Below are 25,584 nucleotides of genomic sequence, written 5' to 3' on the forward strand. Positions count from 1 at the left end.
TGCTGATGCTACTTTGATGGCTTTGAAGAAAGAAGAAGAGGCCATGAAGCAGGGAATGTAGAAGATTTCTAGAAGCTGGAAAAGGCAAGGAAACAGATTCTCCCCTAAATCCTCCAGAAGGAACCCTGCTGAGTTGATACCTTGATTTTAGCCTGATGAAACCCCATTTTTAGACTTCCAATGTCCTGAACTGTAAAATCATAAGTGTGTGTTGTTTTAAGCCACGAAGTTTGTGATAATTTGTTATAGCAGCAATAGGAGACTAATACACACCGTCCCCACTTTGCTGGCATGGTAACTAAATTCTGGAAAGGGGTGGCAATAGTGATACCGAGAGGTGATATAGAGCACAGGGACTCAGAGTAGAAACTGCCTGGATTCAAAACTCGGCTCAGTCACCTGTTGGCTTTGTAACCTTAGTGAATTTATGGAACCTCTCCACAAATGGCTACTTCCTCATCTGTAAATTAATGTTCTCATCTGTAAATTGGGAATAAGATCAGTACCTACTTCTCTGGGTTATTGTGAAGAATAAATATGTTCATTTAAGTAAAGGGCTTAGAACAGGGCCTGGCATGCAGTAAACACGATATAACTATTAGTTATTATTGTGGTTACTCTTATTATTATCATCTAGTCTTAGGCCTTGATTAGTCCATGTTGGTTCCTGCCAAGTGAGCCCTCAACCCTAGACCCAGGTCTGTCTGTATTTCAGTTAATTCTGCTCCAGAATGCTCCCACCATTCTGGAAGCAAGATGCTGATTCCCATACCAATTTGAAACAGATATCAGACCCTCACCCAGATCCCTTGGAATCCCTTTTACCTGCTGGTTGATGTGCTTGTCCCCCTAGCTTCTGCTGTGGCTTTGGCTAAAGGCTTACCCCTACAACCTTGTCCAGAGGATTGCCCTTGGGCAATGGAAGCCACCTTGCCCAAAGTTAAGATACCCTCATCCAAGGTCAGGAACCCAAGGGAAGGGTATAAACGTCTTGCTCTCTTGTTTCAAGGTAGGACAGACTCTACAGTACAATTTATGCTCCAAAGCTTGAGAGGATCTGATGGAAACCACATGCTTCCCCCTCCCTGTCCTGCTGCCTTCACTACCCTACAGATGCCTCCTGAGAGAACTCCTTCAAGGTATCACTTGCACATGAAATTCTGTCTTTGGCTCTGTTTCTACGGAACTTAATCTAAAATGTGGCCTAAGTTCTCAAGACACTTAGTAGGGGCTGTTTAGGGCACATGATAGGTGACCTGGAAGATGATAATAAGAAGCTATGGGATTGCAGAAGAAGGAGAGATTTGGGCTGGAGGAGCAGGGAAGGCATCCCAGACTAACCTGGGCCAAAATTCCGGTTGTATGCACCTAATCAAAAAAGCATCCTTTCAGACCAGGCTTGTGTCCTATGTACGCAGTCATTGTGTCCTATGTACGCAGAATGTGTAACACTATTTTCAATTCAACCTTAGTTGTCACAAAGTCATTTTTTTTTTTGCTCAAAAGCAATAATGCTTCTACCCCTTAGGTCCTCAATGTTAAAAGTAAAACTTAAAAGCTCAAATTTTTGTTGCACCTGGAAACCAAATAAAAAGTTTCTAAGGCAAGTAAAATTAGGTTTGTAGTTTTTCCTGAATACATTAAAAAAAAAAAAGACAAAATAAACCATTAAGTTCTGAGACATCTCAGCAATTCATACTATGATCTTTTTGTTTTATTTTCCCTTTAGGTGATATACTGCTTAATATGTAAGCATTTATTGCCATTGTGTCTCAGAATTTTAATTCATTACATTTTCTGTGGTTTCCATGCTTCTGTTCTTCCTGACATCCTCTGCTACCCAACACAACTCCTGCCCCCATTCAAACTCTTCTCTCCCACCATCCATACAGATGCTTCCCACATACACATTTTCTATTTTTAAACAAAAGAACTATGGCCATTGGCCAGCTATTCTGGGAGTCATAAGAATATCATATGAATTCACTGAAAAAGACACTGACTATATATTCCATTGGAGGTGCAGATAGCAAATCTAAAGGACAGTGAACAACAGGTCCTACCGTATAGCACAGAGAACTATATTCAGTATCCTATGATAAACCATAATGGAAAAGAATATTTTAAAAAAAGAATGTGTGTGTGTGTGTGTATATATATATATATATATATATATATATATATATATATACACACACATATATATAGCTGAATCACTTTGCCGTACAGCAGAAATTAATACAACATTGTAAATCAACTATACTCAATAAAAATAATTAAAGAATCTGAAGGACAGTGTCTTCCCCAGCACATAAGAACAACCAACAAAGACCAATCATTTGCCGCTGAATAGGACAGAAAAATGGTAATTAGTGACTGTCCACTACACATCTGCTTCTTTATCCCCTTCCTTCTTACCCCCAGTTCCTTACCTTTCCTGGACCGTTGTCAGGAACCAAACACAAACCAAACTGAATTGTGGGAACTGGCCCTAAACTGACTCAGTTCGACAACACAGTCACTCCAGCCCTGCTGGGTACCACCTGGAGAGCCTGGCCCTGCCAGGGTGGCTGAAAGGCTGCAGGTCTTCCACCCTGGACCAGAGGTGCTTACGTATGAAAGGGGGAGTTAGAAGGGCCTCCTTACCTGCCTCTGTCTACTTCTCACTCAGAAACACACTGGCATGTATGTTTTGACACTCAGTTGGAGAGCCCCCAGTGTAATTCTTTGATTTTTGCTTTCTTAGGGTATAAAGTTGAAACTTGGAGGAAAATGACAAAAAAGATGCTTTTACTCCTTCCTCTCATTTCTCTCTTAAAAATATACAGTAATATATGCTTTGGGCTTTCATATAGTCTTTTTTATAATTATTTGCTTTGCTCTTTTTAGTTCTAAACCAAGAATGGAGGTACACCAGAATCCAGATACCTCCTAAATTACTTCAAGGGCAAATGAGGAATCATGCTAGTGAACATAGCATGTCGTAGTTAAACATACTGAAGTATTTCTATTTCTAACAAAAGCCTTGTAAAACATGTTGGTCATCTGCATTTAATATCGTAACAAAAACAAGAAAAATAGAGTGATTTGTTCAAAACTCATCACATTATGAGAGGCAAAGCAAGAACCCAAGAACTCTTTGATCTGAACCCAAAAGAGCTTGTTTACCTTCCAGTATAATGGGGGGGGGTGGAAGTTGTGAGTATACGTCTTTGAACATAAAACAAAAACAGAAATATAACTTCTAGTCCATTTACTAATTCTCAGAGAATGCAGCCTCCAGTTTTAAAGTCTGTTTCAGCATTTGAATGATTTCAGTACAAGCCTCAGTTAGGGCTTCATTTAGATTGCTATTAGCAGCATTGCTATATAAGACATTTTGTGACGACCTAGAGAATTGGGATAGGGAGGCCAGTGGGAGGGAGACACAAGAGGGAGGGGATATGGGGATATATGTATACATATAGCTGATTCACTTTGTTATACAGCAGAAACTAACACAACATTGTAAAGCAATTATACTCCAAAAAAAATGTTAAAAAAAAGAAAAGGAAATTAGATGTTTACATATCATCTCTCTATCCCCACCCTTAAATGTGCATTGCTGTTTCCAGTTGTCCATAAAAGCAATAAAGCCATCATCAACAACTTCTATCTAAAACTGATGTGTGCCTTTATGACTCACTTCTCGTGTACCTATCTTGAGAGCACTAAAGCTGAGCAGGAAAACCATAACTCAAACCCTGCCCTTAAAAAAAAAGTATGCTTTGTCAGCCAATGACAAAGGATCTGCAATGAGAACGTTAAAGGCAAGCAAATTGAGACGTACCAAGAAGAAGACTTCACCAGGGAAGAAGAGCACTAGAACATAATAGAAAGAAATGAAATAATTTATGGTTTTCTCAGAATTAGCAGGTTGGGGTAGGTTTCCTGGCTTACTTTTTTTTTTTTTTTTTTTACATCTTTATTGGAGTATAATTGCTTTACAATGGTGTGTCAGTTTCTGCCCCACAGCAAAGTGAATCAGCCATACATATACACATGCTCCCACATCTCCTCCCTCCTGTGTCTCCCTCCGTCCCACCCTCCCCTGGCTTACTTTTATCTTAATTCTTTACAAATATGAAGACAATTATCACTTTTATTACTAGATAAAATATCTATCCAAGAGTATGATCTCGTATTTGAATTGCCAGAAGGGCTTTCTTGTGCTATTTTCTGCATGTAATTGGCTAAAATGGAACCACAGCCTATTTAATTATTTCTGCCCCTTGTTTCCCTGTTATCTAAAGAAGTTCCAAAACCTGAGAATTAGGTTTAAACTCATAATTTGCAACTCATCTTTCGGTTTTTGTTGCTGTTGTTATCGTGTAAAACAGTTACCATTTCTAACTCTATTCCTGTATTTATTCCCTCCTCTAGGAGGGCAAAAATAAATTGAGTTAGACTTCAATAAAATTAAATGGTTGTGATATTTTTCAATTGAAAAAAACCCCCACCAATATTCTCTATGCTATTAATGACCCCTGCCATCGCCACAGCTGTGCTCTGACTCTCTTGTGGGTCCAAAAGAGAGGCAACTGTTTTATAGGCCGGTGAAAGTTATAATGGGCAAGGATTCAAAACCTTTATCTATAATGCTAATTTAAACTAATCTGAGTTTTTGATCGTTGGGGAGATTTGTGATCCATGTGCAAATTATTATGACAATAAATTATTTTCCAGTAGGGTTTAGTGTAAAGGAAATGAGCATGATGCTATGACTAGGCAGAGGAGAAGTTTCCTAAGAAAAACAATCAAGGGTTGGAATGAGAAATAGTTTCCCAGAGATACGTCAAAATGTGAGTCAGGTGCTAATTTGTCCTGAGAGATTTAGTTGAAGCATCTCTGGAGGCTGAGTGATAAATGATATAACTCTGAAGGCTCTTCCCATTCCTGCAATCTGATAATAAATCTGGACATTACATTAGATTTGTGTCCTTTCAAATGGGTGACATGGCCTTCTCTCCCTTTGACTCCAATAAGAAAAATATCTGTTGCGAGATTTTCTTCTTAGACTTCCTGTCACTTTTCCTACCTGAAAACAATAAAGACAGACTCAATTACCTATAAAGGGAAACAAAGTGAAATTGGATCCCTCCCTCATACCAAACACAAAAATCAATTTTATCAATATATGAATTATTTATTTGTCAAATGCAAAACTTTTAGAGTTCTGTAGGTGATTATTTTTCTGACCATAGATCTTTTAAATATGTCAAAATGTGCTGGCCATAAAATAAAAGCTTGAGCAATTCAACTACATTAAAACAACTTCAGCTCATCAAAAGAGACCTTTCAAAAGTGAAAAGGTAAGACTGAGGGAAGGTATCTGGAGCACATATAACAGACAATATTGTTATTAAGATATACACAGAACTCCTTCAAGTTAATAGGAAAAAGACAAATAATACAATAGAAAAACAGGAAAAAGAAATGAAGAGTCATTTCACAGAAGAGGTAACATAAATGGCCAATGCAAATCAAGACTGTGAGATACCATTTTATACCAACTTAATCGGCAAAAATTAAGAAATCTGACAATACCAAATATTGGAAAGGATATAAATCAACAGGATCACTTGTACATTGCAAATAGGAGTGTACATTGATACATTAATTCCGGAAAACACTTCAGCATCATCTTGTAAAGTCATGTCTCATGACACAGCAATTCTACTCCTAGGCATATACTTGTGCATTACACAAACACTCATATTTTGGGGGATAGAAAAAAATGTATGTTCACACTAGAAGAATAGATAAATTATTCTGTGACATGTTCACTCAATAGAATGAGTGAACTATAACTACAACAACATGCATGTATTTTAGTAACACAACATTGAATAAGAAAAACAAGTCTGAGATATAAAATAAGCAAAACTGGGACTTCCCTGGTGGTACAGTGGTTAAGAATCTGCCTGCCAATGCAGGGGACACGGGTTCAATCCCTGGTCCGGGAAGATCCCACATGCTGCGGAGCAACAAAGCCTGTGTGCCCCAACTACTGACCCTGCGCTCTAGAGCCTGCGAACCACAACTACTGAAGCTCGCAAGCCTAGAGCCCGTGCTCCACAAGAGAAGCCACTGCAATGAGAAGGCTGTGCACAGCAACGAAGACCCAACTCAGCCAAAAATAATTAAAATAAAAAATAAATAAATTTTTTAAAATGCTGCAAATTGAGAACACAATGATAAAAATTATAAAAAAATAAAATAAGCAAAACTAGACAACATATTGTTTAAGCATATATTTAAAAATGATAAACCAAATTCAGGATAATAGTTTTTTCTGGAGTTGAGGAAGATAGCACATAGAAAAGTTTAATTTAGGGATAGTTGTAGATCTTAGATTGCATGGCACGTTCTTAGGTTTTTACTAAATAATTAAAGACATAAATAACTGAAAAGAAAAGATAGTTATGCCCAGACCAAAGAGGACAGTGTGAACCAAGGATTATGATTAACCCGGTTTTGTATATATACATCCAAAAGAAATAAAAAAATAAAACAAGTGTTTTCACAATGGGTTTATTTGTGCTTTTATGATATTTCAAGTATTATAAAGTATTGACAAATCTCCATTCACAGATTCTATACTACTTAACAGTATGTTTATCCACCTCTCCCCACTTTATCTCTTCTTACTGTTTCCTTTTTGGCTTACAGTTGAGAAAATGAGCAGAAAAGAAAACACTTCAATGTTTTTCTCATAAAACAGTGGTGAGCCTAGAAAAATGACTTCTTAGCTTTTAGCTTTATACCCAACAGCACACCAGTGCCCACTTCCCCTAATTAGCAGCAATGACTTCATAGTTCTTTGAGTTTTTCATTTTTGTTTATGGGTCTACTTTTTTTCTTAATCAATCTTGCTTCAGGGATTAATAGTTTCATTAATGTTTTCAAAGAACTGACATTTTGCTTTGTTAATTTTCTTTACTGTTGGTCTATTTTCTATATTATTATTCCTGACTTTACTATTTTCCTTCTTTCTACCCATTTGAGTTCATTTTGCTTTTTAAGCTGGAAATTTAGGGAGTTGATTTGAAAACTTTCTTTGTTTCTAATATAAGTATTGAAAGTTATGCATTTCTCTCTAAACACTGCTTTAGTTATATTTCACAAACCTTGATACAGAATTTTCATTCACTTGAAAAGTCTTTCTCATGTATCTTACGATTTCTTCTTTGACTTATTGGTTTAAAATTATGCCGTTTAATTTCCAAAAGTTTGGGCCTTTTCTAAGTATCTAATTGTTATTACTTTTTAATTTGTTATTAGTTTCTGAGTAGTTTCTACTGTGGCCAGAGAACATATTCTGCATGATTTAAATCACTTCTGAAATTTAAGGATACTTACTTTATGTCAAAAGTATGGTGTACCTTAGTGAATGTCCCTTGAAAAGAATGTATATTCTGCAGTGGTTGGGTATAGTGTTCTGTAAATGTCAATAAGGTTAAGTTGATTGGTAGTTTTGTTCATATCTTCTACCTCCTTACTGATTTTTAAAATCTATTTCTTGTATCAATTACTGATAAAAGAGTGTTAAAATATCCAGCTATGATTGTCTTCCTTTAGTTCTGACAGTTTTGCTTCATGTCTTTTGAAGCTCTGGTACTAGTTGCATAAATATTCAGGATTATTATGTTTTCCTGACTAAATGACACTTCAATATTATGAAAAGTCTTTTTATTTATTTAAAAATTTCTTTAACTTTTTATTTTATATGGGAGTATAGCTGATTAACAATGTGATAGTTTGACTCGGCCATACATATACATGTATCCATTCTCCCCCAGACTCCCCTCCCATCCAGGCTGCCACTTAACATTGAGCAGACTTCTCTGTGCTATACAGTAGGTCCTTGTTGGTTATCCGTACATGTCAATCCCAAACTCCCTAATTATCCCTTCCCTCCACCCTTCCCCCACAGGTAACCATAAGCTCATTCTGTAAGTCTGTGAGTCCATTTCTGTTTTGTAAATACATTCATTTTTATCATTTCTTTTTAGATTCCACATATAAGCAATATCATATTATATTTCTCTTTCTCTGTCTGACTTAATTCACTCAGTATGACAATCTCTAGGTCCATCCATGTTGCTGCAAATGGCATTATTTTGTTCTTTTTTATGGCTGAGTAATATTCAATTGTATATATGTACCACATTTTCCTTATCCATTCCTCTGTCGATGGACATTTAGGTTGCTTGCATGTCTTGGCTTTTATAAACAGTGCTGCAGTGAACACTGGGGTACATGAATCCTTTCAGACCATGTTTTTCTCCAGATATATGCCCAGGTGTGGGATTGTGGGGTCACATGGTAGCTCTATTTTTAGTTTTTTAAGGAACCTCCATACTGTTCTCCATAGTGGCTGTACCAATTTACATTCTCACCAACAGTGTAGGAAGGTTCCCTTCTCTCTACACCCTCTTCCAGCATTTATTGTTTGTGGATTTTTTGATGATAGACATTTTGATTGGTGTGAGGTGATATCTCATTGTAGTTTTGATTTGCACTTCTCTAATCATTAGCGATGCTGAACATCTTTTCATGTGCCTCTTGGCCATCTGTATGTCTTCCTTGGAAAAATATCTATTTAGGTCTTCTGCCCATTTTTTGATTGGGTTTTTTGTTTTGATGATATTAAGCCACATGAGCTCTTTGTAGATTTTGGAGACTAATCCCTTCTCAGTCACATCATTTGCAAATATTTTCTCCCAATCTGTGGGTTGTCTTTTCATTTTGTTTATGGTTTCCTTTGCTGTGCAAGAGCTGTTGCATTTAATGATATCCCATTTATTTATTTTTTTTATTTCCATTACTCTGGAAGATGGATAAAAGATATTGCTACAATTTATGTCAGACAGTGTTCTGCCTATGTTTTCATCTAGGAATTTTATAGTATCCTGTCTCACATTTAGGTTCTTAATCCATTTTGAGCTTATTTTTGTGTATGGTGTTAAAGAATGATCTAATTCCATTCTTTTAAGTTTAGCTGTCCAGTTTTCCCAGCAGCATTTGTTGAGGAGACAGTCTTTCCACCATTGTATATTCCAGCCTCCTTTGTCATAGATTAAGTAACCATAGGTACATGGGTTTACTTCTGGGCTTTCTATCCTGTTCAATTGAACTATAGTTCTATTTTTGTGCCAGTAACATACTGTTTTGGTGACTATAGCTTTGTACTATAGTCTGAAGTCAGGGAGCCTGATTCTTCCAGCTTCTTCATTTTTCTTTCTCAAGTTTGCTTTGGCTATCAGGGGTCTTTTGTGTCTCCATACAAATTTTAAGATTTTTTTATCTAGTTCTGTAAAAATGACACTGGTAATTTGATAAGAATTTCATTGTATCTGCAGATTGCCTTGGGTAGTATAGTCATTTTGACAATATTGATTCTTCCAATCCAAGAACATGATATATCTTTCCATCTGTTTGTATATTCTTCGATTTCTTTCATCAGCGTCCTATAGTTTTCAGAATACAGTTGTACTGTCCCCTTAGGTAGGTTTATTCCTAGGTATTTTATTATTTTTGTTGCAGTGGTAAATGGGATTGTTTCTTGAATTTCCCTTTCTGATCTTTCATTGTTAGCATATAGAAATGCAACAGATTTCTGTGTATTTTGTAGCCTGTAACTTTACCAAATTCATTGATGAGCTCTATAATGTACTGTTGGATTTGAATTGCTAGTATTTTGTTGAGGATTTTTGCATCTATGTTCATCAGTGATATTGGCCTGTAATTTTCTTTTTTTGTGATATCTTTGTCTGGTTTTGGTATGGTGATGGTGGCCTTGTAGAATGAGTTTGGGAGTGTTCCTTCCTCTGCAATTTTTTGGAAGAGTTTGAGAAGGATAGGTGTTAGCTATTCTCTAAATGTTTGATAGAATTTGCCTGTGAAGCCATCTGGTCCTGGACTTTTGTTCTTGGAAGATTTTTAAATAGTTTCAATTTCATTACTTGTGATTGGTCTGTTTATATTTTCTATTTCTTCCTGGTTCAGTTTTGGAAGGTGGTACTTTTCTAAGAATTTGTCCATTTTTCCAGGTTGTCCATTTTATTGGCATATGGTTGCATATAGTAGTCTATTATGATCCTTTGTAATTCTGTAGTGTCAGTTGTAACTTCTTTCTCATTTCTAATTTTATTGATTTGAGTCCTCTTTCCTTTTTTTTTTAACATCTTTATTGGAGTATAATTGCTTTACAATGGTGTGTTAGTTTCTTCTGTATAACAAAGTGAATCAGCAGTACATATGCATACATCCCCATATCTCTTTCTTGCGTCTCCCTCCCACCCTCCCTATCCCACTCATCTAGGTGGGCACAAAGCATGGAGCTGATCTCCCTGTGCTATGCGGCTGCTTCCCACTAGCTATCTATTTTACATTTGGTAGCGTATATATGTCCATGCCATTCTCTCATTTCGTCCCAGCTTACCCTTCCCCCTCCCCGTGTCCTCAAGTCCAATCTCTATGTCTGCATCTTTTTTCCTGTCCTGCCCCTAGGTTCTTCAGAACCTTTTTTTTTTTAGATTCCCTATATATGTGTTAGCATACAATATTTGTATATCTCTTTCTGACTTACTTCACTCTGTATGACAGACTCTAGGTCCATCCACTTCACTACAAATGACTCAATTTCATTTATTTTTATGGCTGAGTAATATTCCATTGTATATATGTGCCACATCTTCTTTATCCATTCATCTGTCAATGGACACTTAGGTTGCTTCCATGCCTGACTATTGTAAACAGAGCTGTAATGATCATTGTGGTACATGACACTTTTTGAATTATGGTTTTCTCAGGGTATATGCCCAGCAGTGGGATTGCTGGGTTGTATGGCAGTTCTATTTTTAGTTTTTTAAGGAACCTCCATACTGTTCTCCATAGTGGCTGTATCAATTTACATTCCCACCAACAGTGCAAGAGGGTTCCCTTTTCTCCACACCCTGTCCAGCATGTATTGTTTGTAGATTTTTTGATGATAGCCATTCTGACTGGCGTGAGGTGATACCTCATTGTAGTTTTGATTTGCATTTCTCTAATGATTAGTGATGTTGAGCATCCTTTCATGTGTTTGTTGGCAATCTGTATATCTTCGTTGGAGAAATGTCTGTTTAGGTCTTCTGCCCAGTTTTGGATTGGGTTGTTTGCTTTTTTGATATTGAGCTGCACAAGCTGCTTGTATATTTTTGAGATTAATCCTTTGTCAGTTGCTTTGATTGCAAATAATTTCTCCCATTCTGAGGGTTGTCTTTTGGTCTTGTTTATGGTTTCCTTTGCTGTGCAAAAGCTTTTAAGTTTCATTAGGCCCCATTTGTTTATTTTTGCTTTTATTTCCATTTCTCTAAGAGGTGGGTCAAAAAGGATCTTGCTGTGATTTATGTCATAGAGTGTTCTGCCTACGTTTTCCTCTAAGAGTTTGATAGTGTCTGGCCTTACATTTAGGTCTTTAATCCATTTTGAGTTTACTTTTGTGTATGGTGTTAGAGAATGTTGTAATTTCATTATTTTACATGTAGCTGTCCAGTTTTCCCACCACCACTTATTGAAGAGGCTGCCTTTTCTCCATTGTATATTCTTGCCTCCTTTATCAAAAATAAGGTGACCATATGTGCATGGCTTTATCTCTGGGCTTTATATCCTGTTCCATTGATCTATATTTCTGTTTTTGTGCCAGTACCATACTGTCTTGATTACTGCAGCTTTATGGTATAGCCTGAAGTCAAGGAGCCTGATTCCAACAGCTCCATTTTTCTTGCTTTGGCTCTTCTGGGTCTTTTGTGTTTCCATACAAATTGTGAAATATTTTGTTCTAGTTCCGTGAAAAATGCCATTGGTAGTTTGAGAGGGATTGCATTGAATCTGTAGATTGCTTTGAGTAGTAGAGTAATTTTCACAATGTTGATTCTTCCAATCCAAGAACATGGTATATCTCTCCATCTGTTTGTATCATCTTTAATTTCTTTCATCAGTGTCTTATAGTTTTGTACATACAGGTCTTTTGTCTCCTTAGGTAGGTTTATTCCTAGGTATTTTATTCTGTTTGCTGCAGTGGTAAATGGGAGTGTTTCCTTAATTTCCCTTTCAGATTTTTCATCATTGGTGTATAGGAATGCAAGAGATTTCTGTGCATTAATTTTGTATCCTGCTACTTTATCAAATTCATTGATTAGCTCTAGTAGTTTTCTGGTAGCATCTTTAGGATTCTGTATGTATAGTATCATGTCATCAGCAAACAGTGACAGTTTTACTTCTTCTTTTCCAATTTGGAATCCTTTTATTTCTTTTTCTTCTCTGATTGCTGTGGTGAAAACGTCCAAAACTATGTTGAATAACAGTGGTGAGAGTGGGCAAGCTTGTCTTGTTCCTGATATTAGTGGAAATGGTTTCAGTTTTTCACATTGAGAACGATGTTGGCTGTGGGTTTGTCATATATGGCCTTTATTATGTTGAGGTAAGTTCCCTCCATGCCTACTTTCTGGAGTTTTTATCATAAATGGGAGTTGAATTTTGTCAAAAGCTTTTTCTGCATCTATTGAGATGATCATATGGTTTTTCTCCTTCCGATTATTAATACGGTTTATCACATTGATTGATTTGCATATATCGAAGAATCCTTGCATTCCTGGGATAAACCCCACTTGATCATGGTGCATGATCCTTTTAATGTGCTGTTGGATTCTGTTTGCTAGTATTTTGTTGAGGATTTTTGCATCTATGTTCATCAGTGATATTGGCCTGTAGTTTTCTTTTTTTATGGCATCTTTGTCTGGTTTTGTTATCAGGGTGATGGTGGCCTCATAGAACAAGTTTGGGAGTGTTCCTCCTTCTGCTATATTTTGGAAGAGTTTGAGAAGTATAGGTGTTAGCTCTTCTCTAAATGTTTGATAGAATTCACCTGTGAAGCCATCTGGTCCTGGGCTTTTGTTTTGTTTTGTTTTGTTTTGCGGTACGTGGGCCTCTCACTGTTGTGGCCTCTCTCGCTGCGGAACACAGGCTCCGGACGCGCAGGCTCAGCGGCCATGGCTCACGGGCCCAGCCGCTCCGCAGCATGTGGGATCTTCCCGGACTGGGGCACGAACCCTTGTCCCCTGCATCGGCAGGCGGACTCTCAACCACTGCGCCACCAGGGAAGCCCCTGGGCTTTTGTTTGTTGGAAGATTTTTAGTCACAGTCTCAATTTCAGTGCTTGTGATTGGTCTCTTTATATTTTCTGTTTCTTCCTGGTTCAGTTGTAGAAGGTTGTGCTTTTCTAAGAATTTGTGCATTTCCTCCAGGTTGTCCATTTTATTGGCATATAGTTGCTTGTAGTAATCGCTCATGATCCTTTGTATTTCTGCAGTGTCAGTTGTTACTTCTCCTTTTTCATTTCTATTTCTATTCATTTGAGTATTCTCCCTTTTTTTCTTGATGAGTCTGGTTAATGGCTTATCAATTTTTTAACTTCTCAAGGAACCAGGTTTTAGTTTTATTGATCTTTGCTATCGTTTCCTTCATTTCTTTTTCATTTACTTCTTTTTTTTTCCTCTTCTCTTCTTTTTATTTTTTTGAGGCAAGGTGTATGACTTTATTTAGCAAGCCGACAGACCGAGAAGGTGGCAGACTACTGTCTCTGAAAACGACATTCTTTCAGTTTTTCTTATCTGATCTTTATGATTTCTTTCTTTCTGCTAACTTTCACGGTTTTTGTTCTTCTTTCTCTAATTGCTTTAATTGTAAGGTTAGGTTGTTTATTTGAGATGTTTATTTTATTTTATTTTTTTTTGCAGTATGCGGGCCTCTCACTGTTGTGGCCTCTCCTGTTGTGAAGCACAGGCTCTGGACGTGCAGGCTCAGTGGCAATGGCTCACGGGCCTAACCGCTCCGCGGCATGTGGGATCCTCCCGGACCCGGGCATGAACCCGTGTCCCCTGCATCGGCAGGTGGACTCTCAACCACTGTGACACCAGGGAAGCCCTGAGATGTTTCTTGATTCTTGAGGTAGGATTGTATTGCTATAAAATTCTCTCTTAGAACTGCTTTTGCTGCATCCTATAGGTTTTGGGTTGTTGTGTTTTGATTGTCATTTGTTTCTAGGTAATTTTTGATTTCCTCTTTGATTTCTTCAGTGATCTCTTGGTTATTTAGTAGTGTATTGTTTAGCCTCCAAGTTTTTGTGTTTTTTACAGTTATTTTCCTGTAGTTCATATCTAGTCTCATAGCATTGTGGTCAGAAAAGATACTTGATATGATTTCAATTTTCTTAAATTTACTAGGGCTTGATTTGTGATCCAAGATGTGATCTATCCTGGAGAATATTCCATGAGCACTTGAGAAGAAAGTGTAATCTGCTGGTTTTGGATGGAATGTCCTATAAGTATCAATTAAGTCCATATTGTTTAATGTATCATTTAAAGCTTGTGTTTCCTTATTTATTTTCATTTTGGATGATCTGTCCATTGGTGAAAGTGGGGTGTTAAAGTCCCCTACTATGATTGTGTTACTGTTGATTTCCCATTTTATGGCTGTTAGCATTTGCCTTATGTATTGAGGTGCTCCTCTCTTGGATGCATAAATATTTACAGTTGTTATATCTTCTTCTTGGATTGATCCCTTGATCATTATGTAGTGTCCTTCTTTGTCTCTTGTAATAGTCTTTATGTTAAAGTCTATTTTGTCTGATATGAGAATTGCTACTCCAGCTTTCCTTTGATGTTCATTTGCATGGAATATCTTTTTCCATCCCCTCACTTTCAGTCTGTATGTGTCCCTAGGTCTGAAGTGGGTGTCTTGTAGACAACATATGTATGGGTCTTGTTTTTGTATCCATACAGCCAGTCTATGTCTTTTGGTTGGAGCATTTCATCCATTTACATTTAAGGTAGTTATCGATATGTATGTTCCTATTACCATTCTCTTAATTGTTTGTAATTTGTTATTGTAAGTCATTTCCTTCCCTTGTGCTTCCTGCCTAGAGAACTTCCTTTAGCATTTGTTGTAGAGCTGGTTTGGTGGTGCTCGATTCTCTTAGCTTTTGCTTGTATGTAATGGTTTTAATTTCTCTGCTGAATCTGAATGAGATCCTTGCTGGGTATAGCAATCTTGGTTGTAGGTTTTTCCCTTTCATCACTTTAAATATGTCCTGCCACTCTGTTCTGGCTTGCAGAGTTTCTGCTGAAAGATCAGCTGTTAACCTTACGGGGATTCCCTTGTATGTTAAGTGTTGTTTTTCCCTTGTTGCTTTTAATATTTTTTCTCTGTATTTAATTTTTGATAGTTTGATTAATATGTGTCTTGGCGTGTTTCTCCTTGGATTTATCCTGTATGGTACTTTCTGCTCCTCCTGGACTTGATTGACTATTTCCTTACCCATAGTAGGGAAGTTTTCAACTATAATCTCTTCAAATATTTTCTCAGTCCCTTTTTTTTCTCTTCTTCTTCTGCGACCCCTATAATTCGAATGTTGGTGCATTTAACATTGTCCCGAGGTCTCTGAGTTGTCCTCAATTCTTTTCATTCTTTTTCCTTTATTCTGCTGTGTGGTAGTTATTTCCACCATTTTATCTTCCAGGTCACTTATCCGTTCTTCTCTCTCAGTTATTCTGCTATTGATTCTTTCTAGCGAATTTTAAATTTCATTTATTGTGTTGTTCATCATTGTTTGTTTGCTCTTTAGTTCTTCTAGGTCCTTGTTAAGCTTTTCTTTTATTTTCTCCATTCTATTTCCAAGATTTTGGATCGTGTTTACTGTCATTACTCTGAATTCTTTTTCAGGTAGACTGCCTATTTCATCTTCATTTGTTTGGTCTGGTGGGTTTTTAGCTTGCTTATTCATCTGCTGTGTATTTCTCTGTCTTCTCATTTTGTTTAACTTACTGTGTTTGGGGTCTCCGTTTCTCAGGCTGTAGGTTCACAGTTCCCATTGTTTTTGGTGTCTGCTCCCAGTAGGTAAGTTTGTTTCAGTGCATTGTGTAGGCTTCCTGGTGGAAGGGACTGGTGCCTCTGTTCTGGTGGGTGGGGCTGGATCTTGTCCTTCTGGTGGGCAGGGCCAGGTCCGGTGGTGTGTTTTGGGGTGTCTGTGAGCTTAGTATGACTTTAGGCAGCCTCTCTGCTAATAGGTGGGGTTGTGTTCGTATCTTGCTAGTTGTTTGGCATGGGGCTTCCAGCACTGGAGCTTGCTAGCCATTGGGTGGATCTGGGTCTTAGTGTTGAGATGGAGATCTCTGGGAGAACTCTCGCTGATTGATATTACATGGGGCCAGGAGGTCGCTGGTGTTCCAACGTCCTGGACTCGGCTCTCCCACCTCGGAGACTTAGGCCTAACAACTGGCCGGGGTACAGAGACCCTGCCAGCCACATGGCTCCGAAGAAAAGGATGAAAAGAAAAGAAAAGAACGAACAGATAGAATCCCAAGGCAAATGGGAAAAGCAAAACTAAACAGACAAAATCACACAAAGAAACATACACATACACACTCACAAAAATAGAAAAAAGGATAAAATAAATAAAAGAATTAAAAATTTTAAAAAGGAAGTGAGCAACAAAACCAATAAACAAATTCAGCAATGATAACAAGCACTAAAAACTAAGCTAAGTTAAACATAAAACCAGAAACAAATCAGACGCAGAATGTAAACCCCAAGTCTCCAGTCGCTCCCACAGTCCACCGCGTCAATTTTGGGAACATTCGTTGTCTATTCAGGTATTTCAGAGATGCCGCATTTATCAAGTTGATTGTGTGGATTTAATCTGCTGCTCCTGAGGCTGCTGGGAGAGATTTCCCTTTCTATTCTTTTTTCGCACAGCTCCTGGGGTTCAGCTTTGGTTTTGGCGCTGCCTCTGCATGTAGGCCACCCTCAGGCGTCTGTTCCCGCCTAGACAGGAGGGGGTTAAAGCAGCGGCTGATTAGGGCTCTCTTGCTCACTCAGGCTGGGAGGAGGGAGGGGTAAGTCGTCATAATTGGAATGTGTGCAAGCCTGTGGTGGCAGAGGCCAGCATGACATTGCAACAGCCTGAGGTGTGCTGTGTGTTCTCCAGAGGATGTTGTCCCTGGATCATGGGACCCCAGCAGTGGCGGGCTGCACAGCCTCCAGGTGAAGGTGTGGGTAGTGACCTGTGCTTGCACACAGGATTCTTGGTGGCAGCGGCAGCAGCATTAGCAGTTCATGCCTGTCTCTGCTGTCCGAGCTGATAGCCACTGCTCGCACCCATCTCTCAAGTTCACTTAGGCGGTGCTCTGCCTTCTGTGGGCACATGGAGCAGGAATCCCCTCTTCTCACACACCCCGAAACAAAAGGCCTCTTCAGCAGGTCCAGATTTTTTCCCCCACTCCCTCCCAGCTAGTTGTGGCACACAAGCCCCCTTCAGGCTGTGTTCACGCAGCCAACCCCAGTCCTCTCCCTGGGGTCTGACCTCCAAAGCCCAAGCCTCAGCTCCCAGCTCCCACCCGTCCCGAAGGGTGAGCAGACAAGTGTCTCAGGCTGGTGAGTGGTGGTTGGCACTGATCCTTTGTGTGGGAATCTCTCCGCACCCCTGTTGCTGCACTCTCCTCCGTGGCTCCAAAGCTTCCCCCCTGGCCACCCCCTGTCCCCACCAGTGAAGGGGCTTCCTAGTGTGTGGAAACTTTTCCTCCTTTACAGCTCCCTCCCAGAGGTGCAGGTCCCATCCCTATTTTTTCTTTTTTCTTTTGCTCTACCCAGGTATGTGGGGGTTTTCCTGCCTTTTAGGAAGTCTGAGGTCTTCTGCCAGCATTTAGTAGGTGTTCTGTAAGAGTTGTTCCACATGTAGATGTATTTTTGATGTATTTATGGGGAGAAAGGTGACCTCCATGTCTTACTCCTCCACCGTCTTGAACGTCCCTCTAAAATGGTTTATTTTATTGTCTAAAATATTCTTCGAACTTATATGGATGAAAAAATACCCAAAGATGTCCAAAAAAAGTGTGGAAAAGAAAAGAAAACAATGTGATGTTAGGGAGAGTAGCAATAATGGTTTTGGAAATTTCAGAAGGTACTATATCTTCAAGGTAATTAAATGAGTATGGTATGACATAGAAACAGACAAATAGATCAGTGGATAGAATAGAGAATTGGAAATAGATTGTAGTATATATAAAAATATATGTAAGATGGATGAATACCATAGTTGTAGATGGATATATTTATAGCAATCATGCAAGAGCTCTTATAAGAAAAAGGCATGTTGCCATGTAGAAAATGGGAAAAGGATATCAACAGATAATTCACAAAGGGCCAATTCCAAATATAACAAATACACAAAAAGATGCTCTAAAGCTCTGGAACTCAGGAAAATGCACATAACACTAGCAATGAGCTGTCACTTCATACTTATCAAACGGCTAAAAAGAAAGCTAACATCTATTGCTGGCTGTGACATAGAGAAAGGAAAAGCACGATCTCAAGCATCACTGGTGGAAGTGTGAAAACTTTTTGTTGTTGTGAAACCGTTGAACAACATCTGATAAAATTAAAAATGTTTACACTTTCCAACCCAACAATCCCACTCTTGGGAATCTAGCCTTCAGAAAGAAAATCACCATGAATTAAGGAAGTATATAAAAGGTATTTCCTGTAAGATTGTTTGTAGGAAACAACTGGAAACAGAATGAATGCCTATTATAGGGAAATGGCTGAATCGAGTAGGAAATACCCACACCAAAGGGAAATATGCAACCATTTAAAAAAATGCATGAAAGTTCTGTCAAGTGACTTGAAGGAATTTCTACAAGATGAAGAAAGTGTTTAATGGATACTATTTTGTAAAACAGTAAGAACAAAATAAACACAAAAAACTCACGTGTGTGTCATGTATGTGTGTGTGTATCCATACAGGGTTACGTGAGAAGGGAGGGAAAGGGAGACATCCAGACTGGGCTGTTCACATAGGTCGTCTTGGGGTGCTGGCGTGGGTGAGTTGGCAGCATGAAGAGCTGCTTTTACAATGCAACCCTGGAGTGAAATCTGCAGAGAACTTCCCTTCCTTTGCTTCATGAATCACTAACAGCTACAAGAAAAAAGAGCAAACATCAGACATATTCAGTTCTGACTTTAGGATAGATTGTATTTTTTTCCTTCCCAGAAGCATTTTTCTTATTTCTATCTGAATTCAAAATAGTGATATTGTTTTGTTTGTTTTAACAATTCAATTCTCTTTACTTTTATTTCAGAATTTGCAACTTTAGATTTTTACACTCTTTCCCTAGGTTTTTATTCAGGTTTAAACTTGTTATGGTGCCCATGTTTTTAAAGGTAGATTGATGGGTACTCTTGTTTCCTATGCCCTTACTGATGCTGTTCAGTTTTTTGTTTGTACTTTTAGCCACAACAGAACATGTTTCTATGAGCAAATTTTATTAATACTCAAATATTCTATCCTAGGTTATAATTAATAGGTGAGAATTAATTGTCTTTTTAAAAATTTTCCTTTCTCCGATTTCTTTCTTTATTTTCTTTATTTATTTTTGGCTGTGTTTGGTCTTCGTTGCGGCACATGGGCTTTCTCTAGTTGCAGCGAGCACGGGCTACTATGCGTTTGGGTGTGTGGGCTTCTCATTGCGGTAGCCTCTCTTGTTGTGAAGCACAAGCTCTAAGCACACAGGCTTCAGTAGTTGCTGCACACGGGCTCAGTAGTTGTGGCTTGCGTGCTCTAGAGCGCAGGCTCAGTAGTTGTGGCGCACGGGCTTAGTGGCTCCATGGCATATGGGATCTTTCTGGACCAGGGCACAAACCCATGTCCCCTGCATTGGCAGGTGGATTCTTAACCACTGCGCCACCAGAGAAGCCCCGAGAATTAATTGTCTTAAAGGTCTTTTACTCAGTTGAGGTGGCTCAGGAAAGGTTACCTGGAGGAGGTGTGTGATACATAATAGGTATTCAAATGTTTGCCAGTGAGGACACTTCTAAACTGACACTGAAGGGGCAAGTAGGAATTAGCCAGAGAATTGGGAGAATAGATAGGTTATCCAGGCAGAGGAAATACTAATAATAACAATTGGCATTTATTGAGACAGCCTGCATTTATTGGAAATTCACTATGTACAAAGTAACTCGATAACCTCTTTGATGCACTAGCTCACGGATTCTACACATTAACCCTATATTTCCAATCTACAGATGAGGAAACCGAGGCTTAGATTCAGTGGCCTGCTCGGGTGTCAAGGCCTCTTAAAACACCTTAAGGGGACTTCCCTGGTGGAGCAGTGGTTAAGAATCTGCCTGCCAATGCAGGGGACACGGGTTCGAGCCCTGGTCCAGGAAGATCTCACATGCCGCAGAGCAACAAAGCCCGTGTGCCACAACTACTGAGCCTGTGCGCCTAGAGCCCGTGCTCCACAACAAGAGAAGCCACCGCAGTGAGAAGCCCATGCACCGCAACGAAGAGTAGCCCCCGCTTGCCGTGACTAGAGAAAGCCCATGTGCCTCAACGAAGACCCAACACAGCCAAAAATAAATAAATGAGTAAATAATACGAAACACACACACACACACACACACACACACAGAGTAAGGGGTGGAATTGGGATTCAAACTCCAGTCTGTCTGTCGCCAAAGCCTGAGCTATTACCCGCTAGCGTGTACAGCCTCCCCTAACTGCAGGTGTAAGAGGCTGCATTCTGTCTCCTGAATGTATTGGGTTACTTAACAACTCACCCAGGCATGACCATACTACCTTCTTCACATTTCACTACCTGAAAGAATTTTGTAACATTTCACACCTGGATGTTTGTACACCTTGCCTTCTAGATCTTTTAGAAAAATGTTCAGTGAAGCAATTTCCAGCATTAACCTGCAGGTGGTCCCAGTATTAATACTATCTATTCAGAGAAGTATCTATGTATTCTATTCTGCTTCTAGAAATTTTAAGACACCTAACTCTACTGAGTGGGGAAAATATTTTCCCTAAGGTAATTCAATAATTTAAACACATTTTTTCCTAAATTTTTTCTGAAAATCTAAATAGTTTTTATAGCAGCTTGTCTTCATTAACTGTTCTTTACTCATATATGTGTATAAAGCACTAAATGACAAGGATTCTATTCTATTCCAAGTGAAGGTAAGGTAGTCAAAACTCTGCCTCATTTTCAGCTCTGTCTGTGGGATCGCTTGTTTACCAGGAACAGAAATCCTCTTAAACGAGCTAAGGAAAAAATGAGGAATTTACCTTAAGATACCAGAGTATCTCATGGATCCTGAAGGAATCAAGTTGACTTGGGTCTCCAAAGAGGCTAGGAAAGGAACTGGAAAAAAATCAGGAACCTACATTATTCTGGAGTCAAGTGTTCTCTATTTCTGATTCTCTCTGTTCACTTGCTTTATTCTTTCTACTGCAGATCAGCCACTTCTATTTCAGCACACAAGGACCCCCTACTGGTTTTGGATGACTCCCAGGTCAATGTACAGTCGAGTTAGACTCTGAGTTCCCTGGTTTAAATGATCTGAAGGTCTGCTGGCCCACTAATAAATTGCTTCCCCCGCCATCCAGCCCTGGTCTGAATAATTGTGAGCAAGGAAGCGTGGGATCATTTAGTATGTAGTATGTAGGGTTCCCTTCCAGGGCCTTGGAGAGGATGGATCTCTAAGAATAGTAAAGGGAGAATGGCTTGCTGCCATCAAAGTAATAGTCAACAGACAGTAGTAACAAGAGAAGTAACATTTTACATAAAATCAGCCAAGATTAGATATTCCTGTCCAGCTGGACATATACAAATGCAATGCAAATAATTTCAAGATGCCTTAATGGAACCTTTCTAAATTCACATATCCAAGTATGGCTCTTAGGAAAATGTTGTTTGATGCCCAAGAACGATGTAGTCCGTAAATAATGCTTTCTTTCCATTTTCATAGGATGAAGTTTGACTTGGACCTTAGTCACAGACTTGCGACTTGAGGAAGACTCTTAGTGTAAAATGTATTAACTCTAACACGTTTCAAGAAAATTCATGTTCCTACCCCATGGGTACCTGGCATGTGCCAGGTGATCCACGTATGTTTATCAAGTGAGTGAATGTCAAGTTTTGCCAGTCTTTCAAGAACGATGCCACTCTGTTAGGTAAACTGATAAGAATGTTTTGCCTCCTGTTTTATTCAGGGGACAATTTATGTATTATACAATTTTGACTTTCCTGCCTGTGCCCTGCTGCCCAAAATGTGACAATTTTGTTCAACATTAGCACCGAATCAAATTATAAGACTCAAATGAGCCAACTTCCCTGGCAAAGGGTTGACAGAGGTGAATGGAGAGAATAGTGGAAAGACTGAGGCTAAGAATAGATTTTTTGGATTGCTGGTAGATTTTTATCATGGTCTCCGCTCACTTGCCATTATTAGCATGGGTAATTAATAGCTGGCTAGCTGGATTTCCTCTTAGTCTCAGGTTCTATCATAATTCGAGTGAATTTAATCAGGACTGATGCTAATAACTGGATTTCTAGCCTGGACCCCTGGGAACTTTCCAGGGGATGGTGAGTGGAAGAACAACCGAGAACAACCAAGTGGCATATTTGTCCCTCTGCAGTTTCCTGCTGTGACAGATCACCCTGGAACATACACCTGCTTGTCCACAGTTATCATATGATATCCTTAGATACCATAATGATAGAATCCAATGTGTCAGCTTGGGTTTAAAAATATGTTTCTAGTAGCTTTCGTTTTTATTATTTCATGTTGTCTGGTTCTCATTATTTCTTATTTTTTATATTTCTGCATGTTAGTCTCTATATTCTGTTCATTTGTTATATTTTCTTCTAAGATTCTTGAGGAAGGGTGTTTATTTTTTAGCAATCAGTGACACTATTTGGGAAGTGATGAGTTTTGCTATTGTATTTGCTGTACCCCTCAAAGTACAGTCCTCAAATGAAGGACTTGAAAACATATATTAGAGAGGAGCCTCTGGCCCTAGTCACAAGCTACACTTAGTGTATTAGATATATTCCACAAAATTCTACTGAATTTTAGTCCTCATCAGGTTAAAAATATTCCAGTTAGCAAAACACACAAATAGGTGACTATAGACTGAATGTCTGTGTCCCCCACAAAGTACATATGTTGAAACCCTAATCTCCAAGGTGATAGTACTTGGTGGTGGGGCCTTTTGGGAGGTGTTTAGGTCATGAGAGCATAGCCCTCATGGATAGGACTTGCATCCTTACAAGAGGCTCCAGAGAACTCTCTCACCTCTTTTACCACATGAGGACACAATGAAAAGACAGCTGTCTATGGTGAACCAAGAAGCCTGCTCTCACCAGACACTGAATCTGCCAGTGCCTTGGTCTTGGACTCCTCAGCCTCCAGAACTATGAGAAATACATTTTTGTTGTTTATAAGCCACCCAGTCTCTGATATTTTTCTTATAGCAGCCCAAACAGACTAAGACACAGGCCTTTATCAATTCCAAGTTTAGACGTGCTTCTAACACCGGGGGACAAGGCCCACCCCCACTCAGCATGGGTAACTTTTTTGTAGCCAGCTCTTGTGTAAGTGCTTTCACTGTTCGTGATTTTTACACAGTCAGATTATCCTTTGACCACAACTGTTCATGCATTTGAGCACAAGAACTTGAATATTTACTTGTTATCATATATCTGATATTCTGTGACTGTCAAAATAGTACCATCGCCTTATTACATAAACTCTCAATGCTACATGACCATTGATTAAAAACTACCCAGTCACTGAGAGTCTCATAAACACCAAGAGCCCTGGGGTATGTCTTCAGGTGCGCAGCTACATTCCTTCAACAGATGCATCTGCTAATTCATTTTTATCACTGCCTGCCCAAGCTGAATCAGCCACCATGTTTCTTGTTAGGTGGATGCCCCAATAAACAGCAATAGCTGTGAAAGCCAGTGGAGAAGTGCATTTTCCCCTTTCACTGGAATTCTGATTTATTTGATGGGTTCTGAACTGCTGGGGAGAAAAGGGGTATGACCTTGCCCAAAGCCTGGAGAGCGGACTAGATCTCTTTTGGGAGTAGAGGTGACATTTTATGGCTTTGTGCATTTCTCTCACATTGTTCATTGTCCTTTGGAAAACTCCTTTCAGAAGTCTCCCCTTCTCAAGAAATTCTTCAACCCACAAATAAATTCTACCGAACCCACAGGATCCGAAACCCATAGACCCGGGTTCAGTTTCCCTCCTTAGAAGCTGCTGACTTAGCGTGTGTAGCTGGACCCTTTTCTGCAGCAGGGGCGAATATTACTTTCATCCAAATTACAGGATGACAGTGACCCCTAGTTTGGCAGCCCTGCAGAAGTAGGAACGGCCATGTTCAGCCGTGTTCAACCCACAAAGAATCCATCTTAAAAATATAGTCGTAGCTCATTCTTCCAGAAACCAAGCCAGACCCACATTGACCCACCCAGGTGCCAGCTCAGTTTCTGTGGAATCAGAAACATCCTGATGTTACAACGCCCAGTCTCCTGATCTTTTTCTTTTCTTTCTTTTTTGCCTACTCTTCCATTTTTCCAAATTACCTCTTGGCTGCCAATGACTTAGATTTGCTTGTTGGGAGCCTGGTAGTTGGGACTTAAAACCAAAGAGGCAGACGTCTCAGAGGTTGTGTTCTCTAAAATTCTCTCCAGTTCTCTAAATTTCAAAACTTATATTTTGAAATATAAGTTCAAAAAATCTCAAGGTCTAGTATCTATATATCTACATCTATGTTTCTTTAAGACTCACAACTCTTATGCAGTATAGATTGAGTTTTAGATGAAAGTTTATCCAAGAAATATTTATTGTGTACCTTTATGCAGTCAGAATGAGAATACAGTGGTGAACAAGACAGAAAGATCCCTGGTTTCCTAGAGTGGGCATTCTAGGAGCAGAATGGCTCCATAGAATTATCTACTTCAGAAGTCAGAGAGAAAAATCGTGCTAGAAACTGGAAGGGAGTATGCATTGGCCATGTTCTGTAGTGTACTATAGACACAGAATTGAAAAAAAAGATTTCACAGGAAAATATTTCAGGTAGATTACTTCCATTCAGGAAATACATGCTCATTATTTTCTTCAAACTTGAAATTACTTTTTCCTTTGAAGTTCTCTTAAATCTGTTATTATTCAGGATCTCTAGCCAATTTCTCATCAAATTGCCCTATTTGTAGCTTCCAAACGTTAACACCTCTATGCTGAAATGGAGCCTATAAAATGCGTTAGGGGCTTAAACTGGGTGTGAGGCAAAAATGGTATTTAAGCCCTTAATGAAATTCTGAGCTTTGGAAAGTGTCGCATTTTGGGTTTATGGGAGTCTTCTTTCACTTCCTTTTTTTGGGGGGGGTGGGGTGGGGTTAGGGAGGGTGGGAAATACTCAATACACATTTAATATATTTATTGTCTTTTTTAAAATACAATTTTCATGAACTAGCCATTTTATGAAAATTTCACATTGCCTGAAGGCATCTGTAAACTTCGTGTGTGTGTTTTTCCGACTCTCAAAGCAGTTTCTTCGTACTGGTCTGATTCTCACAGGCAGAAAAGCTAAACATGTCTCTCGTCGCTTCACCGATCTTTCTCCAGAAAAGTGAAAGTGAAGAG

At 39.0% G+C, this 25,584-nt stretch overlaps 1 long non-coding RNA gene across 1 annotated transcript; it reads left to right on the forward strand.

Moving 5' to 3' along the window:
• Positions 1-25,312, forward strand: LOC125961606 (uncharacterized). Its single transcript, XR_007472498.1, has 3 exons — positions 1-1,139; positions 13,824-14,034; positions 21,898-25,312. It is a non-coding gene; the product is annotated as an uncharacterized LOC125961606 (long non-coding RNA).
• Positions 25,313-25,584: the final 272 nt, after the last annotated feature.

Source organism: Orcinus orca, chromosome 17 (assembly GCF_937001465.1).
Source record: "Orcinus orca chromosome 17, mOrcOrc1.1, whole genome shotgun sequence".
In the NCBI taxonomy this organism is placed as follows: Eukaryota; Metazoa; Chordata; class Mammalia; order Artiodactyla; family Delphinidae; genus Orcinus; species Orcinus orca.